Source organism: Bombina bombina, chromosome 6 (genome assembly GCF_027579735.1).
Source record: "Bombina bombina isolate aBomBom1 chromosome 6, aBomBom1.pri, whole genome shotgun sequence".
In the NCBI taxonomy this organism is placed as follows: Eukaryota; Metazoa; Chordata; class Amphibia; order Anura; family Bombinatoridae; genus Bombina; species Bombina bombina.
In genome coordinates, this window is record NC_069504.1 from 282,093,328 (window position 1) to 282,114,986 (window position 21,659).

Genomic DNA, 21,659 nt, shown 5'->3' on the forward strand with positions numbered 1-21,659 from the left:
GGAAGGAACAAGTCCTTGATTATCTGACCTCAGATAGAAAGTTCTCCTAATAGAGAATCTATCAATCAAGGTCCTCTTATCATAGAAAGGACAAGATAAACCTATCTCCAGAATTAATTCCCAATCATGGGAAAGTATATTGGGCAAGATCTCCAGAACAGAGAATATGCTCAAATAAGGGAAGACACCTGAACCAAATAAGTTCAGAAGGCCCTGCAATATCCCAAAAGGGTCTTTCAAGGATGAAGAAACTCAGACACTTGACAGAGTTTTAAGAGAGCAATAAAGCCCATCCCTCAGGTCTATGTATGTTATAAACAGATCCTCTTTAACTAAAGGAGAAAAGTTAGAAGGGCAATACCTGACTTTAGGTAACCTAGATCCCTTTCCCAGACTGGCACTATCACTCCTAGACTGCAGATACTCCAAAAGGAGAAACTGTCTCTGGGAGGCATACTAAAGTTGGTCGGATCGCCTAAAAAGGAAGAACAACCTCTCTTTGTGAGGTAGGAGGATGAGTCTGCCAGGCCGAGACCAAACCTTGAAGGAAAAAAACGCCAGAGGCATCTGTAGGAACATAGGATTGAATCTGCCACTGCAGAAACTATAAGGCCTAAGTGGTATCTGCTAACCAATATCTCAGTTACAGTGCCCACGGCTTATCACAGCAAATCTGGGGTATTGCTCCAAATAAAACTCCAGCTGTTTATTGCACCCGTCAGCCCATGGACCCGGAATGGAACAGATATCTCCCATAGAGATCGAAGTACTCTGTGCCATAGCAGCACAGTCCCGTAGGGCATACGGGAAACAGGGAGACAAGTATCAAAATTTTTGCCACCGATTATACCATTGCTTAGATAAACCACAATGACACCCCTATCCTATTAATATATTATAACTGACAGGAAAGGTATGAGGAGTGACAGCTGTATGTCGTAACGCAAATCATCCTTATTACATAACAGTATTTTGTTGTATTTCCCATCAAACAGACTTAAGCCCACATAGGCTGAAAGAGCACAACAGACATAACCCTTAACAGGCTGGAGCACTATAGGCTGGAGTTGAATTAAAATAAATTAAAACATAGTGGCATCATAAATATAAAATATATTATAGGATAAGGCTTCCTGACTGTGTTATTAGCAAACGAAAACGGCAGGAATAAAGCCTTTATGACTGTACTCCTGCATTTCCCCTTTTGACATGAACGGCTGATGAAATGAATCACTAATAAATAAAAAGGCACGCAACTCCTGCATTGCATGAGCCTGCCAGAGGAATCACACTATCAACCCCTCACTCCGTTCTTAAGACGACAAGGGGGCTTGGCCAACGACTGGTTCAGAAGGAAAGCCGAAACTAAAGGAAGGTGGTGGAACTCGTCAGCACCAACTACGTGAAAAGACAGATGAAGCGTGAAGTATATCTCGCACCTCATCCGGTCGTAGCCGCCACTGAAGGAAACTGCTCCGGCAGTCCAATAAAGAGAGCGCATAAAAAACAAAAACACACAGTGAGGAAAAAAAACATAACCCAAAAGGAAGCCCAACACTGCGCCACTCAGCAAATAAAGAGCGCAACATTACTTGTCCGGTTGGAAAACCCTCCTAGAATTAGAATTCTCTGTGTAGGATTAAAAACCCTTATAATCTAGTTATAGGAGCTTAGCCCAAAAAACATGAGTAACACTACACCAGAAAATGCCACTAACCCCTTATGAGCACTATATCAAAAACAGGGAATACTCCATAAAGAATTAACCCCTAGTCTCCTGGTCACCAGTGCCGCAAGCCTACCTGAAATATCTTACCCCAGGATATATACGTGTCCCAAGAATTGCAGTCTATTATCTGAAGTGCAAGTCCCCCATAATTATAGATGACTGAGCACTTACCTGCATCTCGCCGTCTGGCAGGGGGACAGCCTACCCAGTGTGAGAGGATGTTGCTCCTCACAGAGGCCTGTAGAAAAAAGGAAGAGTAAACTTACTCAGGCTTTCTATACAAGGGCAACATAATGTTAGGGAAACGCAGTGAGGCCCACCTCACAAGTTCACAACTGCTTAAAAGCTACCACAGCCCTCCTGAAGAGACTAACGTGGAGTACAGCTATACCCAAATGTGATGGAAGATCAGAGCAATCCTGCCCTGACTTTAAAACAAAAAAATCTTGAATAAGAAATCTTTGACACCCAATTACTTCACCTCCTCCTTGCACTAGAGGCAAAGAGAAAGACTGGGGGATTGTGGGTAGGAAGTGATATTTATCAGCTTTGCTGTGGGGCTCTTTGCCTCCTCCTGCAGGCCAGGAGTGATATTCCCAACAGTAATTGATGATGATCCGTGGACTCACAGTGTCATTAGAAAGACATAGAAAGAGTAAAAAAAAAAATGAAATTTTATTTATGTATTGCTCGACTATAAAGCCTTAAACTGTTCGGATGACACTTAAATCCAGAAACAAGAAAATTTATGCTTACCTGATAAAATTGTTTCTTTTTAGACACTATGAGTCCACAGATCATCATCCTTACTTGTGGTAATTCCCCTCCTGGTCAGCAGGAGGAGGCAAAGAGCACCACAGCAGAGCTGTTAAATAGCTCCTCCCTTCTCTCCCACTCCAGTCATTCGACCGAAGTTAGGAAGAGAAAGGAAAAGCCAAGGTGCAGAGGTGTCTGAAGTTTACAAAAATTTAACAACCTGTCTTAAAATAACAGGGCGGTCCGTGAATTCATTGTGTCTAAAAAGAAACAAGTTTATCAGGTAAGCATAAGCATAATTTTTTTTTTCTTTTTAAAGACACGATGAGTCCACGGATCATCATCCGTACTTGTGGGAAACAATACCAAAGATACAGTACACGGATGATAAGGGAGGGACAAGACAGGGAACCTAAACGGAAGGCACCACTGCTTGAAGAACCTTTCTCCCAAAAGCAGCCTCAGCCGAGGCAAAAGTATCACATTTATAAAATTTAGAAAAAGTGTGAAGAGAAAACCAAGTTGCAGCCTTGCAAATCTGTTCTACAGAAGCTTAATTTTTGAATGCCCATGAGGAAGCAACAGCCCTAGTGGAATGAGCCGTAACTCTTTCAGGAGGCTGCTGTCCAGCAGTCTCATATGCAAAGCGGATGATACTCTTCAACCAAAAAGAGAGAGAGGTGTAGCCGTAGCTTTCTGACCCTTACGTTTACCAGAGAAAATTACAAACAGAGAAGACTGACGAAAGTTTTTAGTTGCTTGTAAGTAAAACTTTAAAGCACGGACAACGTCCAAATTGTGCAGAAGACGTTCCTTCTGAGGAGGAGGATTAGGACACAAGGAAGGAACAACAATCTCCTGATTAATGTTCCTATCTGAAACGACCTTAGGAAGGAACCCTAGTTTATTAAGTAAAACTACCTTATCGAATGGAAAATAAGGTAAGGCGAATTGTATTGTAACGCCGAAAGCTCAGATACTCTTCGAGCTGAAGAAATGGCAACAAGAAATAAAACTTTCCAAGATATCAACTTAATATTTAAGGAATGCATAGGCTCAAACGGAGCCCCTTGAACATTAAGAACTAAATTCAGACTCCGTGGAGGAGTAACTGATTTGAACACAGGCCTGATCCTAACCAAGGCCTGACAAAAGGATTGAACATCTGGAGCATCTGCCAGACGTTTGTGTAACAAAATAGATAAGGCAGAAATCTGACCCTTTAGGGAACTTGCCGATAAACCCTTCTCCAATCCTTCTTGCAGAAAAGACAAAATTCTGGGAATCCTAACTCTACTCCATGAGTAGCCCTTGGATTCACACCAATAAAGATATTTACGCCATAACTTATGGTAAATCTTTCTAGTTACAGGCTTATGCGTCTGAATCAAGGTCACTATGACCGAATCAGAAAAACCCTGCTTGGATAGGATTACGCGTTCAATCTTCAAGCAGTCAGCTTCAGAGAAATTAGATTTGGATGAAGGAAGGGTCCTTGAATGAGAAGGTCCTTCCTCAATGGCAGTCTCCAAGGTGGCAGAGATGACATGTCCACCAGATCGGCATACCAAATCCTGCAAGGCCACACAGGAGCAATGAGGATCACTGATGCCTTCTCCTGTTTGATTCGAGCAATGACCCGAGGAAGAAGAGCAAACAGGGGAAAAAGATATGCTAGGCTGAAGGACCAAGGAACTGCTAGAGCATCTATCAGTTCCGCCTGGGGATCCCTGGACCTTGACCCGTATCTCGGGAGCTTGGCATTCTGACGAGATGCCATGAGATCCAACTCCGGCTGACCCCACTTGAAAAACATAATTTATGCTTACCTGATAAATTTATTTCTCTTGTGGTGTATCCAGTCCACGGATCATCCATTACTTGTGGGATATTCTCCTTCCCAACAGGAAGTTGCAAGAGGATCACCCACAGCAGAGCTGTCTATATAGCTCCTCCCCTAACTGCCACCTCCAGTCATTCGACCGAAGACAAGCAAGTGAAAGGAGAAACTATAGGGTGCAGTGGTGACTGTAGTTTAAAGTTAAAAAATACCTGCCTTAAAATGACAGGGCGGGCCGTGGACTGGATACACCACAAGAGAAATACATTTATCAGGTAAGCATAAATTAGGTTTTCTCTTGTAAGGTGTATCTAGTCCACGAATCATCCATTACTTGTGGGATACCAATACCAAAGCTAAAGTACACGGATGAAGGGAGGGACAAGGCAGGTACTTAAACGGAAGGTACCACTGCCTGCAAAACCTCTCTCCCAAAAATAGCCTCCGAAGAAGCAAAAGTATCAAATTTATAAAATTTTGAAAAAGTATGAAGCGAAGACCAAGTCGCCGCCTTGCAAATCTGTTCAACAGAAGCCTCATTTTTAAAGGCCCATGTGGAAGCCACAGCTCTAGTAGAATGAGCTGTAATCCTTTCAGGAGGCTGCTGGCCAGCAGTCTCATAAGCTAAGCGTATTATACTTCTTAGCCAAAGCGAAAGAGAAGTTGCCGAAGCCTTTTGGCCTTTCCTCTGTCCAGAGTAGACAACAAACAAAGCAGATGTTTGACGAAAATCTTTAGTAGCTTGTAAATAATACTTAAAAGCACGAACCACGTCAAGATTGTGTAATAGATGTTCCTTCTTTGAAGAAGGATTAGGACACAATGACGGAACAACAATCTCCTGATTGATATTCTTATTAGATACCACCTTAGGTAAAAACCCAGGTTTGGTACGCAAAACTACCTTATCTGTATGGAAGATCAGATAAGGGGAATCACATTGTAAGGCAGATAACTCGGAAACTCTACGAGCCGAGGAAATAGCTACCAAAAATAGAACTTTCCAAGATAAAAGTTTGATATCTATGATATGAAGAGGTTCAAACGGAACCCCCTGAAAAGCTTTAAGAACCAAATTTAAACTCTATGGTGGAGCAACAAGTTTAAACACAGGCTTGATTCTAACTAAAGCCTGACAAAATGCCTGAACGTCTGGAACATCCGCCACACGCTTGTGCAAAAGAATAGACAGAGCAGAAATCTGTCCATTTAAGGAACTAGCTGACAATCCTTTTTCCAATCCTTCTTGGAGAAAGGATAATATCCTGGGAATCCTGACTTTACTCCATGAGTAGCCCTTGGATTCACACCAATAAAGATATTTACGCCATATCTTATGATAGATTTTCCTGGTGACAGGCTTTCGTGCCTGAATTAAGGTATCAATAACTGACTCGGAGAAGCCACGCTTTGATAAAATCAAGCGTTCAATCTCCAGGCAGTCAGTCTCAGAGAAATTAGATTTGGATGGTTGAAAGGACCCTGAAGTAGAAGGTCCTGTCTCAGAGGCAGAGTCCATGGTGGAAGGGATGACATGTCCACCAGATCTGCATACCAAGTCCTGCGTGGCCACACAGGTGCTATCAAAATCACTGATGCTCTCTCCTGCTTGATTTTGGCAATCAAACGAGGGAGCAGAGGAAACAGTGGAAACACATAAGCCATGTTGAAGGACCAAGGTGCTGCTAGAGCATCTATCAGCGTCGCCTGGACCTGGATCCGTAACAAGGAAGTTTGGCGTTCTGGCGAGACGCCATGAGATCCAGTTCTGGTTTGCCCCAACGATGAATCAATTGTGCAAACACCTCCGGATGGAGTTCCCACACCCCCGGATGAAAAGTCTGTCGACTTAGAAAATCCGCCTCCCAGTTCTCCACACCTGGGATATGGATAGCTGATAGATGGCAAGAGTGAATCTCTGCCCAGCGAATTATCTTTGAGACTTCCAACATCGCTAGGGAACTCCTTGTTCCCCCTTGATGGTTGATGTAAGCCACAGTCGTGATGTTGTCCGACTGAAATCTGATGAACCTCATTGTCGCTAGCTGAGGCCAAGCCTGAAGAGCATTGAATATCGCTCTTAGTTCCAGAATGTTTATCGGAAGGAGTGTCTCCTCCTGAGTCCACGATCCCTGAGCCTTCAGGGAGTTCCAGACTGCCCCCCAGCCTAGAAGGCTGGCATCTGTCGTTACAATTGTCCAATCTGGCCTGCGAAAGGTCATACCTTCGGACAGATGGACCCGAGATAGCCACCAGAGAAGAGAATCCCTGGTCTCTTGATCCAGATTTAGTAGAGGGGACAAATCTGTGTAATCCTCATTCCACTTGCTGAGCATGCAGAGTTGCAGCGGTCTGAGATGGGCAAACGGCACTATGTCCATTGCCGCTACCATTAAGCCGATTACTTCCATACACTGAGCCACCGAAGGGCGAGGAGTGGAATAAAGAACACGGCAGAAATTTAGAAGTTTTGATAACCTGGTCTCTGTCAGATAAATCCTCATTTCTACAGAATCTATTAGAGTTCCCAGAAAGGAGACTCTTGTGAGAGGGGATAGAGAACTCTTTTCTTTGTTCACTTTCCACCCATGCGACCTCAGAAATGTCAGAACTATGTCCGTATGAGACTTGGCAATTTTGAAATTTGACGCCTGTATCAGAATTGTCTAAATAAGGGGCCACTGCTATGCCCCGCGGCCTTAGGACCGCCAGAAGTGACCCCAGAACCTTCGTAAAGATTCTTGGGGCTGTAGCTAACCCAAAGGAAGGCAAACCTGAGAAACCGATGATGATCTTTGTGTATCGGAATGTGAAGATAAGCATCCTTTAAATTCACTGTAGTCATGTATTGACCCTCCTGGATCATAGGCAGGATGGTACGAATAGTCTCCATCTTGAATGATGGGACCCTGAGAAATTTGTTTAAGATCTTGAGATCGAAGATTGGTCTGAAGGTTCCCTCTTTTTTGGGAACCACAAACAGATTTGAATAGAATCCTTGTCCATGTTCCTCCTTTGGAACTGGGTGGATCACTCCCATAACTAGGAGGTCTTGAACACAGCGTAAAAATGCCTCTCTCTTTATCTAGTTTGCAGATAATTGTGAAAGGTGAAACCTCCCTTTTGGAGGAGAAGCTCTGAAGTCCAGAAGATATCCCTGGGATACAATTTCCAACGCCCAGGGATCCTGGACATCTCTTGCCCAAGCCTGGGCGAAGAGCGAAAGTCTGCCCCCAACTAGATCCGTTACCGGATCGGGGGGCAATCCTTCATGCTGTCTTAGAGGCAGCAGCAGGCTTTTTGGCCTGCTTACCTTTGTTCCAAGTCTGGTTAGGTCTCCAGACCGACTTGGACTGGGCAAAAGTTCCCTCTTGTTTTGTATTAGAGGAAGTTGATGCCACACTAGCCTTAAAGTTTCGAAAAGGCACGAAAATTAGACTTTTTGGCCCCTGATTTGGACCTATCTTGAGGAAGGGCATGACCTTTTCCTCCAGTGATATCAGAAATGATCTCCTTCAAACCAGGCCCGAATAGGGTCTGTCCCTTGAAGGGAATATTAAGCAGCTTAGACTTTGAAGTAACGTCAGCTGACCATGGTTTAAGCCATAGCGCCCTACGCGCCTGAATAGCAAAACCAGAATTCTTAGCCGTTAGTTTAGTCAAATGAACAATGGCATCAGAAACAAAAGACTTGGCTAGCTTAAGTGCTCTAAGCTTGTCAAGTATATCATCCAATGGGGTCTCTACCTGTAAAGCCTCTTCCAGAGACTCAAACCAGAAGGCCGCAGCAGCAGTGACTGGGGCAATGCATGCAAGGGGCTGTAGAATAAAACCTTGTTGAATAAACATTTTCTTAAGGTAACCCTCTAACTTTTTATCCATTGGATCTAAGAAAGCACAACTGTCCTCGACAGGGATAGTAGTACGCATAGCTAGTGTAGAAACTGCTCCCTCCACCTTAGGGACCGTTTGCCATAAGTCCCGTGTGGCGGCATCTATTGGAAACATTTTCTTAAAAATAGGAGGGGGAGAGAACGGCACACCTGGTCTATCCCATTCCTTAGTAATAATTTCTGTAAACCTTTTAGGTATTGGAAAAACATCAGTGTAAACAGGTACAGCATAGTTATTTATCCAATCTACACAATTTCTCTGGCACTGCAATTGTATCACAGTCATTCAGAGCAGCTAAAACCTCCCTGAGCAACACGCGGAGGTGTTCAAGCTTAAATTTAAATGTAGATATCTCAGAATCAGGTTGAATCCTCTTCCCCGAGTCAGAAAAATCACCCACAGAAAGAAGCTCTCCTTCCTCAGCTTCTGCATATTGTGAGGGGGTATCAGACATAGCTCTTAAAGCGTCAGTATGCTCTGAATTTCTTCTAACTCCAGAGCTGTCTCGCTTTCCTCGAAACCCAGGTAGTCTGGATAATACCGCTGACAGTGTATTATCCATGACTGCCGCCATGTCTTGTAAAGTAAACGCCATGGGCGCGCTAGATGTACTTGGCGCCTCTTGAGCGTGAGTCCCTTGAGCGGGATTTAAAGGTTCTGACACGTGGGGCGAGTTAGTCGACATAACTTCCCCCTCGTCAGATTCCTCTGGTGATAAATTTTTTAAAGACAGAATATGGTCTATTACTTAAAGTAAAATCAGTGCATTTGGTACACATTCTAAGAGGGGGTTCCACCATGGCTTCTAAACATAATGAACAAGGAGTTTCCTCTATGTCAGACATGTTTAAACAGACTAGCAATGAGACCAGCAAGCTTGGAAAACACTTTAAAGCAAGTTAACAAGCAAAAAATAAAAACGGTATTGTGCCTAGCTGAGGCCAAGCCTGAAGAGCATTGAATATCGCTCTTAGTTCCTAAAAGCCCTTTAGAGAGGTCCTATAGCATTCAGGAGACTTCTTGAGGGAAGCTGGATGTCTCAGTCTGCAAAAGTTACTGCGCAATTAAGCGCTAAATTAGGCCCCTCCCACTCATGTCTACACAGTGGGAGGCCTAAGAACACTGTTTCTAGGCAAATTTAAGCCAGCCATGTGGAAAAAAAAAACTAGGCCCCAATAAAGTTTTATCGACAAAACATATATAAAAACGTTTAAACACTCCCAGCAAATGTTTTATATTGAAAAATAATAAGAGTATTAACTCTGACAGTAAGCATGATACCAGTCGCTATTAAATCACTTTAATCAGGCTTACCTTAAATAAATCTGGTATCAGCAGCATTTTCTAGCATTTACATTCCTCTAGAAAAAATTTAAACTGCACATACCTCATAGAAGGATAACCTGCACACCATTCCCCAGCTGAAGTTACCTCTCTCTTCAGTTGTGTGTGAGAACAGCAATGGATCTTAGTTACAACCTGCTAAGATCATTAGAGACCACAGGCAGATTCTCCTTCTATTTTCTGCCTGGGACCAAAATAGTACAACTCTGGTACCATTTAAAAATAAACTTTTGATTTGAAGAAAAAGCAACTACATTTCACCACATCTCTCTTACTGCTTCCATGCTTGTCGAGAGTTGCAAGAGGATGACTGGAGGTGGCAGTTAGGGGAGGAGCTATATAGACAGCTCTGCTGTGGGTGATCCTCTTGCAACTTCCTGTTGGGAAGGAGAATATCCCACAAGTAATGGATGATCCGTGGACTGGATACACCTTACAAGAGAAATCAGGTTGGAGAATACTTCCGGATGGAGCTCCCACTCTCCTGGATGAAAGGTCTGCCTGCTCAGAAAGTCCGCCTCCCAGTTGATCACCCCTGGGATGTGGATCGCTGACAGATAGCAAGAATGGGCCTCCGCCCACCGGATTATCTTGGCTCCCTCGGTCATCGCTAGGGAACTCCTCGTTCCTCCTTGATGATTGATGTAAGCCACTGTCGTTATGTTGTCCGTCTGGAATCTGATGAACTGGGCCGAAGCCAACTGAGGCCAGGCCAGAAGAGCATTGAAGATGGCTCTCAGTTCCAGGATGTTTATAGGAAGAACAGACTCTGCCTGAGTCCACACTCCCTGAGCCTTTAGGGAACCCCAGACAGCTCCCCATCCTAGAAGGCTGGCATCTGTTGTCACAATCACCCAGGATGGTCTGCTAAAGCATGTTCCCTGGGATAGATGATCCAGAGACAACCACCATTGTAGTGAGTCCCTTGTCTCCTGTTCCAGGGTTATTGGAGGAGACAAGTCTGCATACATCTACATTCCACTGCCTGAGCATGATTAACTGCAGAGGTCTGAGGTGAAACCGAGCAAACGGAATGATGTCCATTGCCGCCACCATCAGTCCGATTACTTCCATACACTAGGCCACTGACGGCCGAAGATTGGACTGAAGGGCTCGACAGGTATCTAGAATCTTTGATTTCCTGACATCTGTCAGAAAAATCCTCATAGATATAGAATCGATTAGCGTTCTCAAGAAAGTCACCCTTGTCTTCGGGATTAAGGACCTCTTTTCCAGACTTACCTTCCTCCCGTGAGTTCTCAGGAAGGATAGTACAATGTCAGTATGAGACCTTGCTTGTTGACAAGATGGTGCCTGGATTAGAATATCGTCCAGATAAAAATTCTGAATGCCGTGGCCAGCCCGAAAGGAAGAGCCACAAACTGAAAGTGTTTGTCCAGAAAGGCAAACCTTAGGAACTTGTGATGATCTCTGTGGATAGGAACATGTAGATATGCATCCTTTAAATCCACTGTCGTCATAAATTGACCCTCCTGGATCAATGGAAGAATGGTACGAATAGTTTACATCTTGAATGATGGAACTCTGAGAAACTTGTTTAGACCCTTGAGGTCTAGGATAGGCCTGAAAGTTCCCTCCTTTTTGGTAACTACAAACAGATTTGAATAAAAACCCTGCCCGTTTTCCTTTACAGGAACAGGAAAAATCACTCCCAGAGAGGAGAGGTCTCTTACACAATGTAAGAACGCCTCTCTTTATCTGGTCTGCATATAATCTTGAAAGAAGAAATCTTCCACGGGGAGGAAAATTTTTGAACTCCAGTTTGTATCCCTGAGACACTATTTCTATAACCCAGGGATCCTGAACGTCCCACACCCAAGCCCAAACGAAGAAAGAAAGTCTGCCCCCTACCAGATCCGGTCCCGGATCGGGGGCAAGCCCTTCATGCTGACTTGGATTCAGCAGCAGGCTTCTTGGATTGCTTACCCTTGTTCCAAAACTGGTTGGGTCTCCAAGTGGGCTTAGATTGTGAATAGTTTTCTTCCTGTTTAGAGGAGGAACAGAAGGAACTGCCCTTGAAATTTCGAAAGGAACGAAAATTACTTTGTCGTCCTTTCTGTTTACTTCTCTTATCTTGAGGAAGGAGATGACCCTTACCTCCCGTGATATCAGAGATAATTTCCTTTAGTCCAGGCCCAAACAAGGTCTTTCCTTTGTAAGGAATTGCTAGAAGTTTAGACTTAGATGATACGTCCACAGACCAAGGTTTTAACCATAAGGCTCTGCTGGCTAGCATAGAGAATCCTGAGCTTTAAGCTGCCAATTTAGTAATTTGCAGAGAAACATCTGCAATAAAAGCATTGGTTAATTTCAGAGCTTTAATCCTATCCTGGATCTCCTCTAAAGAAGTCTCAGTCTTAGGAGCCTCAGACAGAGAATCAAACCAATAAGCTGCCGTACTAGTAACAGTAGCAATGCACGCAGCCGGCTGCAATAGCAGACCTTGATGAACATAAATCTTTTTAAGTACACCCTCCAACTTCTTGTCCATGGGATCTTTAAAAGCACAACTATCCTCAATGGGAATAGTAGTTTGCTTGACTAAGGTGGAAATAGCCCCTTCCACCTTAGGGACCGTCTGCCAAGTTTCCCTAACAGCGTCGGCTATAGGGAACATCTTCTTGAAAAAGTAAATTTATGTTTACCTGATAAATTGATTTCTTCTATGATACGACGAGTCCACGGATTCATCCTTTACTTGTGGGATATTATCCTCCTGCTAACAGGAAGTGGCAAAGAGCACCACAGCAGAGCTGTCTATATAGCTCCTCCATTTACTCCACCCCCCCAGTCATTCGACCGAAGGTACAGGAAGAAAAAGGAGAAACTAAAAGGTGCAGAGGTGACTGAAGTTTTAAATAAATAAAAAAATATATAATCTGTCTTAAATTGACAGGGCGGGCCGTGGACTCGTCGTATCATAGCATAAATCAATTTATCAGGTAAGCATAAATTTACTTTTCTTCTATAAGATACGACGAGTCCACGATTCATCCTTTACTTGTGGGATACAATACCAAAGCTACAGGACACGGATGAACGGGAGGGACAAGACAGATGCCTAAACAGAAGGCACCACTGCTTGAACTTTTCTCCCAAAAATAGCCTCTGAAGAAGCAAAAGTATCAAATTTGGAAAATTTGGAAAAGGTATGAAATGAAGACCAAGTCGCAGCCTTACAAATCTGTTCAACAGAAGCATCATTTTTAAAAGCCCATGTGGAAGCCACCACTCTAGTAGAGTGAGCTGTAATTCTTTCAGGAGGCTGCTGTCCAGCAGTCTCGTATGCCAAACGGATGATGCTTTTCAGCCAAAAAGAAAGAGGTAGACGTAGCTTTTTGACCTCTACGTTTTCCAGAATAGACAACAAACAGAGAAGATGTTTGATCGCTTGCAAGTAAAACTTCAAAGCACGAACCACGTACATGATGTGCAACAGACGCTCCTTCTTAGAGGAAGGATTACGACACAGGGAAGGAACAACAATTTCCTGATTAATATTCTTATTAGTAACAACCTTAGGAAGGAATCCAGGTTTGGTACACAAAACCACCTTATCAGAATGGAAAACAAGATAAGGCGAGTCGCAGTGCAATGCAGATAGTTCAGAAACTCTTCGAGCCGAAGAGATAACAACTAAAAACAGAACTTTCCAAGATAGAAGCTTAATATCTATGGAATGCATAGGTTCAAATGGAACCCCTTAAAGAACTTTAAGAACTAAATTTAAACTCTATGGCGGAGCAACAGGTTTAAACACAGGCTTGATTCTAACTAAAGCCTGACTGAACGTCTGGAACATCTGCCAGACGCTTGTGCAGTAAAATTGATAAAAGCAGATATCTGTCCCTTTAGGGAACTAGCTGATAGCCCCTTCTCCAATCCTTCTTGGAGAAAGGACAAAATCCTAGGAATCCTGATATTACTCCATGAGTAGCCTTTGGATTCGCACCAATAAAGATATTTACGCCATATCGTATGATAAATCTTCCTAGTGACAGGCTTTCGAGCCTGAATCAAGGTATCTATGACCGACTCAGAGAAACCCCGCTTGGGTAAAATCAAGCGTTCAATCTCCAGGCAGTCAGCCGCAGAGAAACTAGATTTGGATGCTGGAACGGACCTTGAATGAGAAGGTCCTGTCTCAGTGGCAGTGTCCACGGTGGTAGAGATGACATGTCCACCAGGTCTGCATACCAAGTCCTGCGTGGCCACGCAGGTGCTATCAAAATCACAGAAGCTCTCTCCTGTTTGATTCTGGCAATCAGACGAGGAAGGAGAGGAAATGGTGGAAACACATAAGCCAGGTTGAACGACCAAGGTACTGCTAGAGCATCTATCAGTACTGCTTGAGGATCCCTTGATCTGGACCCGTAACAAGGAAGTTTGGCATTCTGATGAGATGCCATCAGATCCAAGTCTGGTGTGCCCCATTGATGAATCAATTGTGCAAACACCTCCGGATGGAGTTCCCACTCCCCCGGATGAAAAGTCTGACTTAGAAAATAAACTTCCTAGTTCTTCACTCCTGGGATATAGATTGCTGATAGATGGCAAGAGTGATTCTCTGCCCATCAAATTATTTTGGAAACCTCTATCATCGCTAGAGAACTCTTTGTTCCCCCTGATGATTGATATATGCTACAGTCGTGATATTGTCCGACTGGAATCTTATGAATCTGGCCGAAGCCAGCTGAGGCCACGCCTGAAGCGCGTTGAATATCGCTCTCAGTTCTAGAATATTTATTGGGAGGAGAGCCTCCTCCTGAGTCCACACACCTTGTGCTTTCAGGGAATTCCAGACTGCACCCCAGCCCAATAGGCTGGCGTCCGTCGTCACTATGACCCATGCTGGCCTGCGGAAACATATTCCCTGGGACAGATGATCCTGTGACAACCACCTAAGAAGAGAGTCTCTGGTCTCTTGATCCAGATTTATCTGAGGAGATAAATCTGCATAATCCCCATTCCACTGTTTGAGCATGCATAGTTGCAGTGGTCTGAGATGCAAGCGAGCAAACCGAACTATGTCCATTGCCGCTACCATTAGTCCAATTACCTCCATACACTGAGCCACTGACGGCCGAGGAATGGAATGAAGAGCTCGGCAGGTGGTTAAAATCTTTTATTTCCTGACCTCCGTCAGAAAAAATTTCATGTTTACCAAATCTATCAGAGTTCCCAGGAATAGAACTCTTGTGAGGGGGATAAGTGAACTCTTTTTTACGTTCACCTTTCACCCGTGAGATCTGAGAAAGGCCAACACGATGTCTGTGTGGGATTTGGCTAGTTGGTAAGTTGACGCCTGAATTAAGATATCGTCCAGATAAGGCGCCACTGCTATGCCCCGCGGCCTTAGAACCGCCAGAAGGGACCCTAGCACTTTTGTGAAAATTCTGGGAGCTGTGGCCAACCCGAAGGGAAGAGCCACAAACTGGTAATGCTTGTCCAGGAAGGCGAACCTGAGGAACTGGTGATGATTTTTGTGGATAAATATTGACCCTCATGGATCATTGGTAAAATAGTCCGAATGGTCTCCATCTTGAAGCATGGGACTCTGAGGAATTTGTTTAGGATCTTGAGATCTAAAATTGGTATGAAGGTTCCCTCTTTTTTGGGAACCACAAACAGATTGGAGTAAAACCCCTGCCCCTGTTCTGCTTTTGGAACTGGGCAGATTACTCCCATAGTATATAGGTCTTCTACACAGCATAAGAACGCCTCTCTTTTTGTCTGGTCTCTTGCCCAAGCCTGAGCAAAGAGAGAAAGTCTGCCCCCTACTAGATCCGGTCCCGGATCGGGGGCTGCCCCTTCATGCTGTCTTGGTGGCAGTAGCTGGCTTCTTGGCCTGTTTACCCTTATTCCAAGTCTGGTTAGGTCTCCAGACTGACTTGGATTGAGCAAAATTCCCCTCCTGCTTTGCAGCAGGGGAGGAGGTAGAGGGACCACCTTTGAAGTTTCGAAAGTTACGAAAATTATTTTGTTTGGTCCTCATCTTATTTGTCTTATCCTGAGGAAGGGCATGGCCTTTTCCTCCAGTGATGTCTGAAATGATCTCTTTCAGTTCAGGCCCGAATAGGGTCTTACCCTTGAAAGGAATGGCTAAAAGCTTAGATTTTGATGACACGTCAGCAGACCAGGACTTAAGCCATAACGTTCTACGCGCTTAAAATGGCAAAACCGGAATTCTTTGCCGCTAATTTAGCCAGTTGAAAAGCGGCATCTGTAATGAAAGAATTAGCTAGCTTGAGAGCCTTAATTCTATCCAGAATATCATCTAATGGGGTCTCAACCTTAAGAGCCTCCTCTAGAGCCTTGAACCAAAAAGCAGCTGCAGTAGTTACAGGAACAATGCACGCTATAGGTTGCAGAAGAAAACCCTGATGAAGACCCTCTAATTTTTTATCCATAGGATATTTGAAAGCACAACTGTCCTCAATAGGTATAGTTGTACGCTTAGCCAGGGTAGAAATAGCTCCCTCCACCTTAGGGACCGTCTGCCACGAATCCCGAATGGTGTCTGATATGGGAAACATTTTCTTAAAAGGAGGGGGAGAGAACGGAATACCTGGTCTATCCCACTCCTTAGTAACAATGTCCGAAATCCTCTTAGGGACTGGAAAAACAGTGTAAGCAGGAACCTCTAGATATATATCCATTTTACACAATTTCTCTGTTAGAATTACAATAGGGTCACATCACTAGAAGTACTTGGCGTCGCTTGGGAGGGCGTTAAAGGTTGTGACACTTGGGGAGAAGTAGATGGCATAACCTGATTCTCTTCTGACTGAGAATCATCCTGAGACATACTTTTATTAGCTAAAATATGTTCTTTGCAATGTAAAGCCCTTTCAGTACATGAGGGACACATTTTAAGTGGGGGTTCCACAATGGCTTCTAAACAAATTGAACATTGGCTTTCCTCAATGTCAGACATGTTAAACAGGCTAGTAATGACCACAAACAGGCTTGAAAACACTTTATTTAGTGAAAAAATAATCTTAAAAAACGGTACTGCGCCTTTAAGAGGGAAAAAAAAGCATACACATTTTGCAAAACTGCTTTAAAACAATCAAATTGTATCAATTTTGTGATATAAGCATTCAAACTATGCAGCTAAGATTGCCCCACAAGGAAAGGAACACTTAACCCTTACTGAAAAAAACGGATAATTAATAAACGTTTAAATCCGGAAAAAACACCCCCTGCACCTCGCCACAGCGATCTGTAAAATAGGGTTAAAGCCTCGATTTGGCCCAATACTCTCACAAGGGCCCACCGGAGTTGGAGCTTGCTGCTTGCCTGTCAAATACAACTGCGCAACTGAGGCGCGAAAATAGGCCCCGCCCATCTCACTCGATGTCTCTCAGCCCAAATGAACCGCACCAGAGCGGTCTCAAACTAGCCATGTGGGTTCCTAAACCCAAAAAGAAGCCAAGTGTACCCTCTCATTTAAGCATAAAAAACGTTCCTTCCAAAAACGTTATCAGCACTCCCAGTTAAATAAATGTTTGGCCACAAACTTTCAAACTCAGTGTCAACCATTTTTTCTTAGCCCCTATTATGCAAGCTTAGTAATACCCCTCTATTCTTTTAGGATTACTGCTTACCCTTTCCCTCATGGGGATAATACTGTCAGCCAATTCGGAAATACCACAGTCTCTCCAGAAAAAAATGACTGAACATACCTCACTGCTTATAGCATGAAAAACGTTCCTCACACTGAAGTTTAAGTACTCCTCAGCCATTCTGTGGGAACTGCTCTGGATCTTAGTGACAAATGCTAAGATCATCAGCCTCCAGGCAGAAGTCTTCATCCATCTGCTGCCTGAGAGAAAATAGTACACACCGGTACCATTTAAAATAAAAAACTCTTGCTTGAAGAAAATAAAAACTAACATTTTATCACTTCTTTCACTTTACCCTTCCTAGTACTTAGAGTAGGCAAAGCGAATGACTGGGGGGTGGAGTCAAGGGAGGAGCTATATAGACAGCTCTGCTGTGGTGCTCTTTGCCACTTCCTGTTAGCAGGAGGATAATATCCCACAAGGATGAATCCGTGGACTCGTCGTATCTTATAGAAGAGAAGGGAATACCTGGTCTCTCCCATTCCTTGGAAACAATCTCTGAAGCTCGCCTTGGCACCTGAAAAACGTCTGAGTAAGAGGTAATTTCAAAATAGCTATCCAATTTACTCTACTTCGCAGGAGCGACCACTACTGTAGAATCACAGTCTAAAGTGACCAAAACCTCCCTGAGTAACAGTTTAAACCTGAAAGATACCCTCTCTGAATCAGTCAAAGGTAATGAACTCTCAGAGTCTGAAATTTTGCCTTCCGATAGGACCTCTATACCCTCCATCTCAGATCCCTGGGAGGGTACATCCGAGATTGCCACCATAGCATCAGAAACCTAACTGACCACATGGTTGTCTTTCCTCTTACGTTTGCCTTGAAGCATAGGAAAAGCAGACAACGCATCAGAAACTGTGAAAGACATAAATGCAGCTATGTCCTTTAAAGTAACTCCAGTAAGAGTAGAAGTACAGGGCACTGCATGAGCGGGCATAGATTGGGATGCTTGGGGAGAAAGCTGCGGAATATTCTGCATCTCATCATTAGACACCTGAGAAGCATCCGCCACATTGGCATCCAAACACATAGCGCAAGTAACATTTTGCACAGCCTCTAAATCCATTTTAGAGAACAGACAATATTGTACAATTTAAAAAAAAAATAATAATAAAAATTTATACTGGCCCTTTAAATTTTAAAACTGTACAATTTTTCTGCACAGACGTAAAATGGAAGCCAAACTGAAAAGAGTACTTATTAAACTTGAAAAGAAAATAACAGAATACTGTGTCTTTAAAATTTAAATGCAACTATTTTCCTGTTTAAACCAAAATCGTATCACCTTTTTTAGCAAACAAAAAACGTTTAACACACACTCAGACACCTCTACGCCTCAGCAGCTTTGCTGAGGCGCCTACCTGCCAACCGGACTCGCTGTAATTCCTGTGCAGAAGGACAAGACCCAGGAGCGTTAACAACTGCTTGCTTGCTTGTAAAAAACCATACGGATCTAGAGCAAAGAAAGGACATCACTGTCCCACAAGTCTAATAGCCGATGAGCCTCACTGTTAAACCGGAACCCTCTCCGGATGCCGGGCTACCATAAACTGTGCAGTAAAGTATAAAGTGTGCAAAATGCTGGCACTGCCCCTCGAGGGCGTTAACTACTCAGTCCGTCCGGCTTAAAAATATAACGAGATAAAAAGCAAACCAATTTCCAGGTTTACTCCCTGCCCAAGTGCCTGTACAATACGCTGTCATCAGAGCACCCTCCATACATAGAGAGCCAGAAGTCCCAAGTTAAAGGTTCCATTTGCCTTATATAAAATAAAGTTAAATTTGAAGTGCCCACTATTTTCTGAGTTTTTTTAGTTGTTCCCCAGAATAAAAAGTCTGCACTTACATTAATGCTGTCTGACAGCAGGACAGGTTTAAGAGGTCCTCTCCCTCCTATAGCCCTGTGGAAAATGATAAGGCCTGAGTTAGTACATGCTTAGGCCATCAGGATAAGGGCAGCAGAAAGGTTTGGGAGGCGCAGTGAGAATTATGTCCCACCAGTTCCCATTGCTCTAAAGCCACCAAAAGCTCTACTGAAGAGACTGCTATGGACTACGGCTACACCCTAGAACAAAGCAGCACTCTCTGGCACCAACTAAAAATAATAAACTCTTGATTGAAGAATCTACTAACACCTCACTTTACCTCTTCCTATCACTAACTTAGGCAAAGAGAATGACTGGGGTGGGAGGGAAGGGAGGAGCTATGTAACAGCTCTGCTGTGGTGCTCTTTGCCTCCTCCTGCTGACCAGGAGGTGAATTCCCACAAGGATGATGATCCGTGGACTCATCGGGTCTTTAAAAAGAAAATATAATTTTGTTCAGTGTTCTCCCCAAGAACTACTTAATGGGCACAACACCCGGCTGATTCTACTGACCACCCAGCTAAAGTTTAAGCCAATACTAAGCTAAAATGAGCTAATATTAAAATGTATTCAATATTAGTTGCACAAATTATCATTAAATGAATTTATATTAAACTAACTTGTCTAAAGAACAAATTAATTGCATAATATACTATAAGTAAAATAAACTGTTCTAATAATACACTGCCCCCACCCAGCTACTTCATAATGTAACCCAGCTGGCAAAATTTATTGTTGGTTTATAGTACAGCCACATATGCACCGATACATCTTGAAGAGGAATCATAGGCGCCCAAGGTCAATCATGTAACAATGAATGTTTCCATTTTAGTAAGCATAATCATATTATAATTAAATCACTTTTTATTTTAAAAAAAACAAACAAAATGTATGCTTACCTGATAAATTTATTTCTCTTGTGGTGTATCCAGTCCACGGATTCATCCATTACTTGTGGGATATTCTCCTTCCCAACAGGAAGCTGCAAAAGGACACCCACAGCAGAGCTGTCTATATAGCTCCTCCCCTAACTGCCACTCCCAGTCATTCGACCAAAGACAAGCAAGAGAAAGGAGAAACTATAGGGTGCAGTGGTGACTGTAGTTTAAAAATAAAAAACACCTGCCTTAAAATGACAGGGCGGGCAGTGGACTGGATACACCACAAGAGAAATAAATTTATCAGGTAAGCATAAATTTTGTTTTCTCTTGTAAGGTGTATCCAGTCCACGGATTTATCCATTACTTGTGGGATACCAATACAAAAGCTATAGGACACGGATGAAGGGAGGGACAAGGCAGGCACTTAAATGGAAGGCACCACTGCCTGTAAGACCTTTCTCCCAAAAATAGCCTCAGAAGAAGCAAAAGTATCAAATTTGTAGAATTTAGAAAAAGTATGAAGCGAAGACCAACAGAAGCCTCATTCTTAAAAGCCCATGTGGAAGCTACCGCTCTAGTGGAATGAGCTGTAATGCTTTCAGGAGGCTGCTGGCCAGCAGTCTCATAAGCTAAGCGGATTATACTTCTTAGCCAAAAAGAAAGAGAAGTTGCCGAAGCCTTTTGGCCTCTCCTCTGTCCAGAGTAGACCACAAACAAAGCAGATGTTTGACGAAAATCCTTCGTAGGTTGTAAATAAAATTTTAAAGCACAAACCACATCAAGATTGTGTAATAGACGTTCCTTCTTTGAAGAAGGATTAGGACATAGTGAAGGAACAACAATCTCCTGATTGATATTTTTATTAGATACCACCTTAGGAAGAAAACCAGGTTTGGTATGTAACACTACCTTATCTGCATGGAAAATGAGATAACATAATTTATGCTTACCTGATAAATTCCTTTCTTCTGTAGTGTGATCAGTCCACGGGTCATCATTACTTCTGGGATATTACTCCTCCCCAACAGGAAGTGCAAGAGGATTCACCCAGCAGAGCTGCATATAGCTCCTCCCCTCTACGTCACTCCCAGTCATTCGACCAAGGACCAACGAGAAAGGAAAAGCCAAGGGTGAAGTGGTGACTGGAGTATAAATCAAAAAATATTTACCTGCCTTAAAAACAGGGCGGGCCGTGGACTGATCACACTACAGAAGAAAGGAATTTATCAGGTAAGCATAAATTATGTTTTCTTCTGTTAAGTGTGATCAGTCCACGGGTCATCATTACTTCTGGGATACCAATACCAAAGCAAAAGTACACGGATGACGGGAGGGATAGGCAGGCTCTTTATACAGAAGGAACCACTGCCTGAAGAACCTTTCTCCCAAAAATAGCCTCCGATGAAGCAAAAGTGTCAAATTTGTAAAATTTGGAAAAAGTATGAAGCGAAGACCAAGTTGCAGCCTTGCAAATCTGTTCAACAGAGGCCTCATTCTTGAAGGCCCAAGTGGAAGCCACAGCTCTAGTAGAATGAGCTGTAATTCTTTCAGGAGGCTGCTGTCCAGCAGTCTCATAAGCTAAACGAATTATGCTACAAAGCCAAAAAGAAAGAGAGGTAGCGGAAGCTTTTTGACCTCTCCTCTGCCCAGAGTAAATGACAAACAGAGAAGACGTTTGTCGAAATTCCTTAGTTGCCT

General features: G+C 43.3%; 1 protein-coding gene across 1 annotated transcript in view; it reads right to left on the reverse strand.

Moving 5' to 3' along the window:
* Positions 1-21,659, reverse strand: part of METAP2 (methionyl aminopeptidase 2) — a 290,993-nt gene that overhangs the window by 101,987 nt on the left and 167,347 nt on the right. The gene's annotated exons all lie outside the window — the stretch shown is intronic.